Source organism: Camelina sativa, chromosome 15 (assembly GCF_030686135.1).
Source record: "Camelina sativa cultivar CO46 ecotype springtype chromosome 15, ASM3068613v1".
Classification (NCBI taxonomy): Eukaryota; Viridiplantae; Streptophyta; class Magnoliopsida; order Brassicales; family Brassicaceae; genus Camelina; species Camelina sativa.
Genome location: NC_141894.1, coordinates 18,807,501 through 18,816,837, shown reverse-complemented (window position 1 = coordinate 18,816,837; position 9,337 = coordinate 18,807,501). Strand labels below are relative to the sequence as shown.

The following is a 9,337-nucleotide window of genomic DNA, read 5'->3' as shown; positions in this document are numbered from 1 at the left end:
GCAACTAGAAAAAGATTCTTTAACCAGAAAGAATTCAGTTCAGATGTAGGATACCTATCCAGAAGTTTTCGCAACTCAATCATGTATGATGGAATCATCAAAGATTTGATCTTTTCGAACTCTGTCTGTAACTCACTATAGGCTCGGGAAACAAAGAGAAGATGTGTACGAACGATATATCCAGCAACAAGAAGAAGGAAAAGGATTGAATAGAGGACCTCACGAACATTTGGCGATCTCAGATGTGTCGATATCAATGATGACTCATTATTTCGATGAATCATTTCTTCGGACAGAAGAAGATTATGTAAAGACTTACTCGAAATCTCACTTATCAGATTCCTTTGTGGAAGACACAATTTTTTCTGAAGAATTCGCCATGATATATCTAATCCATGCATAATATCATGAAAAATGGATACAAATTTTTGACTGCTACTTAGTATCCGCAATAGGTCTGAAAAAGTATCTAAAAATATCAAATTTAGATATTTGTACCCTGTCGAAGTAAAGAACCATGGCATATATGTTTGGAATAGATTCCATTTTGAGAGAGTTGAAAAAGCACTATCTCGTTGAAAGGTTCTATCCATCTGCCCTTTGTCAACGCATTTTTTTAGGCAAAGACTCCGTTTTTTCCTCTGTAAATATTTCTCAGAACATGGAGTGTGAATCAAACCCATGTTTGAATTGAAATTGAGATACTGATGCAAGCTCTTCTCTTCTGAATCGGATAGATTCATATCTGAAAGAGTTTGACAATACGTTCTTTCAAAATTGACTCTTTGTCCCTCTATTAGAGGTGTTCCAGAAATGTCTGCAATCGAGTAAATAGCTCTACGAACTAATGGATCGGATCGAATTGGAAAATGGAAAGATTTGTACAAGTTATACCTTTCGTCACCACTTTGTGGAAAATCGTTAGATATGAATATGTTAGATACCTGTGACTCGATTGACGAAGGTGAAATAGTATCTCTCTCCAAAAAAGCATGTTTTTTTTTACCACCGCACGAAGAAAATATTTTGTTGTGAATGAACAAGATAGTGAGGAATTGTCCATACGTAAAATCAGAATTATTGAGACGGGCCTTTTCCACATAAAAAGGGAATCTTTTGTTACAATAGAAGCAGAAGTGATGTGGATTATTCAAGAATCGAAGTCGATTTGCTTTAGAAAAAGAAGATATCAATGAACTTCTCTGAAATGGTTTCACGGGATTCAGCCAATTGTCTTGATCGTGGGATACGATTGAGAAATAGGAATCCGTGTTATCAAAAGATTTCCTGCGATTCTTTCTAGTATGGAATGAGTCAATCATCCACTTTGGTATTTTATTGAACAAAAATGGTGATATTGTTCCTCCATTGATCAAGAATTTCGATTTTTGAGAAGTATTATGATCATCCAATAAAAAGGGTTTCAATTTTTTCAAATGAACGATTTGAAGACCTATTGATTCTAACAACTGATTGCAGAGTTGATCGTTCGGACCTTTCAATTCATAGATGTGGATCTCAGACCTATGAATGGGGATATTCTCGAAACTCACAAAGAAAAAAGGAAGTGAGTTAGACAAAAAGAGAAGTAACTTGGACAAAAAAAGAAGTAACTTGGACAAAAAGAAACGAAGTAACTTAGACAAAAAGAAACGAAGTGACTTAGACAAATCTTTTTTATCAATAACCTCAGACCAATCAATCGAATATTGATTAATACATAATTGATCGAACACTACTTGAAAACGGCTCTTCCGCTCAGAAACGAAATGTTCCAAATGCTCCTGGAAATTCTTGCTCCCATTGGACCATTTGTATCTATATGCATTAGGATCCCGATTTATGGATCTCTCGGTTTGAGAAAGAAAAATAAGAGGATCGAACCATTTCTTCTGACTCTTTTTCAAATTCGATAAATGTTGGTTGATCGTATCTTTCATTATAGTTCTATGATTCAGAGTATCATTTCCTATCAGATCCCTTTGAATTCCATATTCGAAGTTTCGATCAGGTCTCTTCATTAAAAAGAATCGATTCAATACATTTCTTATGTACCCATAGGGACTATATTGGAATTGGATTTGAATCATATTTCGGATCAATCTATATTGATTGACTGCCTCCATTATGTTGTTGCTAGCAAATACCACTCTTTTTGGATCTTCCAAATAATTCCCGCAGGAGATCCGGACCCAATTTTTTCTGATCCTTCGATAAAAAGATTCATTTTCTTCATAAAAAATAGGAGGTAGAACCAATAAAGATTTCTTTTTCGATTCATCCCTGAAGTTGAAAACCTCCTTCAAGAATTGTCTTTGATCCAATCCGTAGGAATCAATAGAAAAGGCAAATCCCTTATGATACACCAGATCCGGCTCGGTTATTGATAGAGTGAATAGATCTGCCATTTCTTGAAATCTCTCTTCTGACTCGTGGCGTAACGTGTATCCCCCCCTCTTCCGTTCATGGAATAGATGAAATAAATCAAAAAATGGATTTTTGTTCAAGAATGAAATCTTATTGGAACTGTCCATATCCAGTTCATCCTTCGGAACCATATCACATCCCAGATCTGATGAAATAGGATGAATTGAGACGGTATTTTGTAAATACGTAATTATCTTGAATATATTAACTATTTCTTTATTTTCCGATCGCCTGGAAGGGACAAAAGAAACATCTTGTTCTTTCTTCAACAATTTCTGATCCCTAGTGGACCTCTCAGTAGGATTCGAACCCAGATGAAGTTCTGACCATCTGTCAGAGAAAAAAGAACGAATGGCTCTTGTAGGATTCCCAAGAAATTCTTCGCTTTCTTCCGGAAGCAGATGATTATTCATCCGCTTCTCACGTTCCGTGAATAGCCGGGGCATTGAGGAATAGCCAGAAAGGTATTTAGGGAATCGGTCTGATTCTATCTCTCTTCCTTCCGTTTGAATAAAGGAAGGATCCAAAAGAATCGATCTTTCTTTTAGTTGTTGAATCTCTCTTTGATTGATCAATGTGTGATATTCCGAATCCTCATTACTAATGGAATCGAAAGGATCTATGAATTGATCAGAAGATCCGTTCAATTGGCTAGAATCCGTTACTTGAACGAAACTAGATCTTGTAGAATCATATTGAATATTTGACGATACGTTTCGTACCTTGCTAAAAAATCTATCCTTGTTTACCAACCACACATTGTCTAACCAAATCCAATTCTCTCTCGATATTTTCCTAAAAAAATCCGATTCGTGCGGATTCTTCCCCCAACTAACGAAGAGATCTTGGTGGAATTGCCACATATAAAATTGAGCACAATTTTGCAAAGAAATAGCCCACTTGTTTCTCGAGAAGAGATGGGAAACATGCTCAATATTATTTGATTGAATAGTTGACCCAGCTCCTTGTTGTTTGAAGAAACCCTCCACTTCAATTGGTATTTTTTCACGAAAAGCAAACATGAGATAACAAATCCAGTCTTTCACTAAGATTTCGAATAGCTGTCCCGAATTCAAGTTGATTATGTTTCGCCTCTTACTCGGAGAAAGACGATCAAACAATTCCCAATCATGGCCCTTGCGGATCGGATCATCCATATAATATACAAAAAGAAACTCCAGATATTTGATATCTTTCTCTTTAAATGAGATATCAATTCCAGCGACGGTTTCATTAGATATCTTACAACTAAAATCCCTCTTTTTTCCGATCCAGTTCCTCCACCACCGCGAACTCCAGTTAGATTCAGGCATGATACACTTTTGAGTTATTGGGAGAACCCAAGTACTCTCTTTCGGATCCCGGAAACAGCTCTCAGAGATCTTTTTTCCTTTTGTAAGATACAGGAGCGAAACAATCAACCTATTGATATTGCAAGACCCAAAAGATTCTTCCGATGTATCATTTCTGGGTCCAATGGAATTCATAGGTATAGGAAGAAGCCCTTTCAAATAGAGATTTTTGCTTTCGACCATATTTCGATTGTTAATACGATATAGAAGGGCCGCTACTACAAATAGTACTACACCCTTGATCGTGAAATATCGATTGCTTGTTGAACCCTGTGAATTGCGCAAAAGTAGGATACTAAAAATTCGAGGGTCCAAGAGTTTTCTAAAACGTTCTTGGTGGAAAAAAATATGAATGAAAGATCCCCAAGTAGGATTCGAACCTACGACCAATCAGTTAACAGCCGACCGCTCTACCACTGAGCTACTGAGGAACAACGGGAGATTAGATCTCATAGAGTTCAATTCCCGTTCTCAACCCACGACCAATATGAACTCGAAGTTTCCTTCGTAACCCCCGGAACTTCTTCGTAGTGGCTCCGTTCCATGCCTAATTTCATAGGGAACCTCAAAGCGGCTCTATTTCATTATATTCCATCCATATCCCAATTCCATTCATTTAATATCCCTTTGGTGTCATTGACATAAGAGATGTCGTTTCTAGTCTATCTCTTTCTATTTCTATATATGGAAAGTTGCAAAATCATCATATAATAATCCAGAAATTGAAATAGAAAAGAAAAAAGGGAGGTTTGTGATGGTTTTTCAATCTTTTATACTAGGTAATCTAGTATCCTTATGCATGAAGATAATCAATTCGGTCGTTGTGGTCGGACTCTATTATGGATTTCTGACCACATTCTCCATAGGGCCCTCTTATCTCTTCCTTCTCAGAGCTCGGGTTATGGACGAAGGAGAAGAAGGAACCGAGAAGAAAGTATCAGCAACAACAGGTTTTATTGCGGGACAGCTCATGATGTTCATATCGATCTATTATGCGCCTCTGCATTTAGCATTGGGTAGACCTCATACAATAACTGTCCTAGCTCTACCGTATCTTTTGTTTCATTTCTTTTGGAACAATCACAAACACTTTTTTGATTATGGATCTACTACCAGAAATGAAATGCGTAATCTTCGCATTCAATGTGTATTCCTGAATAATCTCATTTTTCAATTATTCAACCATTTCATTTTACCAAGTTCAATGTTAGCCAGATTAGTTAACATTTATATGTTTCGATGCAACAACAAGATGTTATTTGTAACAAGTAGTTTTGTTGGTTGGTTAATTGGTCACATTTTATTCATGAAATGGATTGGATTGGTATTAGTCTGGATACAGCAAAATAATTCTATTAGGTCTAATGTACTTATTAGATCTAATAAGTATAAGTTCCTTGTGTCAGAATTGAGAAATTCTATGGCTCGAATCTTTAGTATTCTCTTATTTATTACCTGTGTCTACTATTTAGGCAGAATACCATCACCCATTTTTACTAAGAAACTAAAAGGAACCTCAGAAACGGGTGGGACTAAACAGGACCAAGAGGTATCCACCGAAGAAGCTCCTTTTCCTTCTCTTTTTTCGGAAGAAGGGGAAGATCTGGACAAAATCGATGAAATGGAAGAAATCCGAGTGAATGGAAAAGACAAAATTAATAAGGATGATGAATTCCACGTTCGAACATACTATAAAACAGTTTCTGAAAATCTAGATGGAAATAAAGAAAATTCGAATTTAGAATTTTTCAAAATAAAAAAAAAAGAGGATCATTTTTTAGGGTTTGAAAAACCTTTTGTAACTCTAGTTTTCGATTATAAAAGATGGAATCGACCAAATCGATATATAAAAAATGATAAAATTGAAAATACTGTAAGAAATGAAATGTCACAATATTTTTTTTATACATGTCAAAGTGATGGAAAAGAACGAATATCTTTTACATATCCCCCCAATCTTTCCACCTTTTTTGAAATGATCCAAAAAAGGATACCTTCATTTACAAGAGAAAAAATACCCTCTGACCAAGTTTCTACTTATTGGAGTTTGATCCACGAAGAAAAAAAGGAAAACTTAAAAAAAGAATTTTTAAATCGAATTGAAGTTTTAGATAAGGAATGGTCTATTGAAAATATACTGGAAAAAACGACTCGATTTTGTTATAACGAAGCTAAAAAAGAATATTTACCTAAAAATTATGATCCATTTTTGCATGGAATCTCTCGGGGAAGAATAAAAAAATTAACTCGATTCAAAATCATAACCGAAACCGATAGAAAAAATAATATAGGAGGATCCTGGATAAACAAGATTCATGGTCTACTTCTGAAAATTAATTATCACAAATTTGAGCAAACAATAGAAAATTTTAATAGAAAATCTTTGTCAATAGAGAAAAAACTTTCTTTTTTTTCAGAACCCCAACAAGAAGAAAAAATTCATTCACATTCAGAAGAAGAAATAAAAATTTTTAAATTTTTATTTGATATCGTTAGAACTGATAGTAACGACCAAACGCTTATAAAAAATTTTATTAATTTCCATGAAATCCATAAAAAAGTTCCTCGATGGTCATACAAATTAATAAGTGAGTTGGAAGAATTGGAAGGCGAAAATGAAGAAAATGTACCAATGGAGCCTGGAATTCGGTCAAGAAAAGCAAAACGTGTAGTGGTTTTTACTGATAAAGAGCCACATGACGAGATTTATACTAATCTCAAAGATAATCAAAATTCTGATCAAAAAGATGAAATGGCTTTGATCCGTTATTCACAACAATCTGATTTTCGTCGAGAGATAATTAAAGGATCCATGCGTTCCCAAAGGCGTAAAACAGTTATTTGGCAATTTTTTCAAGCAAAAGTACATTCCCCCTTTTTTTTTGATCGAATAGATAAACTTTTTTTTTTTTCATTTGATATATGGGGGCTAAATAATTTTTTTTTTAAAAATGTCATGTGGAAAACGAACAAAAAAATTTTTTATCAAAAAAAAGAAGAACAATTAAAAATAGAAGAAAAAAACGGATAGAAATTGCAGAAACTTGGGATACCTTCCTACTTGCTCAAATAATAAGAGGTTCTCTCTTAGTAACTCAATCGATTCTTAGAAAATATATTATATTACCTTTATTGATAATAATTAAAAATAGCGCCCGTATGTTATTATTTCAATTTCCCGAGTGGTCCGAGGATTTAAAGGATTGGAAACGTGAAATGCATGTTAAATGCACTTATAATGGGGTTCAACTATCCGAAACAGAATTTCCAAGAAACTGGTTAACGGATGGTATTCAGATAAAAATCCTATTTCCTTTTTATCTTAAACCTTGGCATAAATCTAAATTTAAAGCATCTCAGAAGGCTCGTCTAAAAAAAACAAAAGACAAAGGAGAAAAAAATGATTTTTGTTTCTTAACAGTTTGGGGAATGGAAACCGAACTACCGTTTGGTTCTGCCCAAAGAAAGACTTCTTTTTTTGAACCTATTTCTAAAGAATTAAAAAAAAGAATCAAAAAATTCAAAACAAAGTCTTTGGTTGTTTTAAGGATTTTCAAAGAAAGAGCAACAATTTTCCTAAAAGTCGCAAAAGAAATTAAAAATTGGATTCTCAAAAATTTTATTTTTATAAAAGAAAAGATAAAAGACCTTTCAAAACGAAATCTAATTTCATTATTTGGCCCGAGAGAAATATATGAATTAAATGAAACTAAAAAAGATTCAATAATAAGTAATCAGATGATTCATGAACTATCTGTTCAAAATAAATCCACGGGGTGGGCAAATGCTTCACTTAGCGAAAACAAAATAAAAAATTTGATTGATAGAATAAAGACAATCAGAAATCAAATAGAAGAAATTTCCAAAGAAAAACAAAACTTAACTAATAGTTGTACCAAACTGCGTTATGATTCTAAAATAATTGAGTCATCAAAAAAAATTTGGCAGACATTCAAAAGAAAAAATACCCGATTAATTCGTAAATCCATTTTTTTTTTTAAATTTTGCATCGAACAACTATCTATAGCTATTTTTCTAGGTATCATTAATATTCCAAGAATTACTACACAACTTTTTTTTGAATCAACAAAAACAATTCTTGATAAATATATTTACAAGAATAAAGAAAATGGAGAAAACAAAAAAAATACTATTTATTTTATTTCGACTATAAAAAATTTAATATCCAATAAACAAAAGATGAGTTATGACTTATGCTCTTTATCACAAGCATATGTATTTTACAAATTATCACAAATAAAAGTTAGTAACTTTTCTAAATTAAAGGCTGTTCTTGAATATAACATATGCATAACATCCTTTTTTGTTAAGAATAAAATAAAGATTTTTTTTCAAGAACAAGGAATCTTTCATTATGAATTGAAAAATAAAACCATTTTTAATTCCGAAGTAAATCAATGGAAAAACTGGTTACGAAGTCATTATCAATACAATTTACCCCAGATTGCATGGGCTAGATTAGTAACCCAAAATTGGAAAAAGAAAAAAAAAAAAGATTCTCTAGTTCTAAACCCAAGTTTAACCAAAGAGGATTCATATGAAAAAAAGAAATTTGATAATTACAAAAAACAAAAGTTTTTTGAGGCCGACTCATTATTAAATCCAAAACATAATTTAAAAAAAGATTATATATATAATCTTTTTTGCTATAAATCTATTCATTCTACAGAAAAAAATTTTGACATGTCTATAGGGATTGCCTTAGATAATTGTTTAGTCTCTTCTTGTTTAGAAAAATATAATATTCGGGGTATGGGGAAAATTCGGTATAGAAAATATTTGGATTGGAGAATTCTTAACTTCGGGTTTACAAAAAAAGTAAATATTGCGCCCTGGGTTGATACTAAGAGTAAAAAAAAATATATTAATACTAAAGTTCAGAATTATCCAAAAATTGATAAAAAAAATAAGACGGATCTTTCTAATCAAAAAAGAAACTTTTTGGATTGGATGGGAATGAATGAAGAAATATTAAATCGTCGTATAACAAATTTTGAAATTTTTTTCTTTCCGGAATTTTTCTTATTTTCTAGTACATATAAAATGAAACCGTGGGTCATACCAATCAAATTACTTCTTTTAAATTTTAATGAAAACTTAAATGTTAATAAAAAGATCACTCGTAATAAAAAGATCACTCGAAAGAAAAAAGGTTTTATACCATCAAATAAAAAAAATCCCCGCGAGTTTATAATCTGAATAAGGAAGAAAAAGAATCGGCCGGTGAATTAGAGCTTGAATCAGATAAAGAAAAAAAAAAGAAATCCCGAATCAGCTCTATTAAACCAAGAAAAAAATATTGAAGAAAATTTTGCAGAATCAACGATAAAAAAACGTAAAAATAAAAAACAATATAAAAGCAATACAGAAGCGGAACTTGATTTATTTCTCACAAGATATTCGCGTTTTCAATTGCGATGGAATGGTTTTTTTAATCAAAAAATTCTCAATAATGTAAAAGTATACTGTCTCTTGGTTAGACTAAACAATCCAAACGAAATAGCGATATCGTCTATTGAAAGAGGAGAGATGCGCCT

The 9,337-nt window shown here is 32.6% G+C and overlaps 1 non-coding gene across 1 annotated transcript; it reads right to left on the bottom strand.

Annotated features, from left to right (window-relative positions):
- Positions 1-4,138: 4,138 nt before the first annotated feature.
- On the bottom strand, positions 4,139-4,210 carry TRNAN-GUU (transfer RNA asparagine (anticodon GUU)). The gene has a single exon. It is a non-coding gene; the product is annotated as a tRNA-Asn (tRNA).
- Between the last annotated feature and the right edge of the window lie 5,127 nt (positions 4,211-9,337).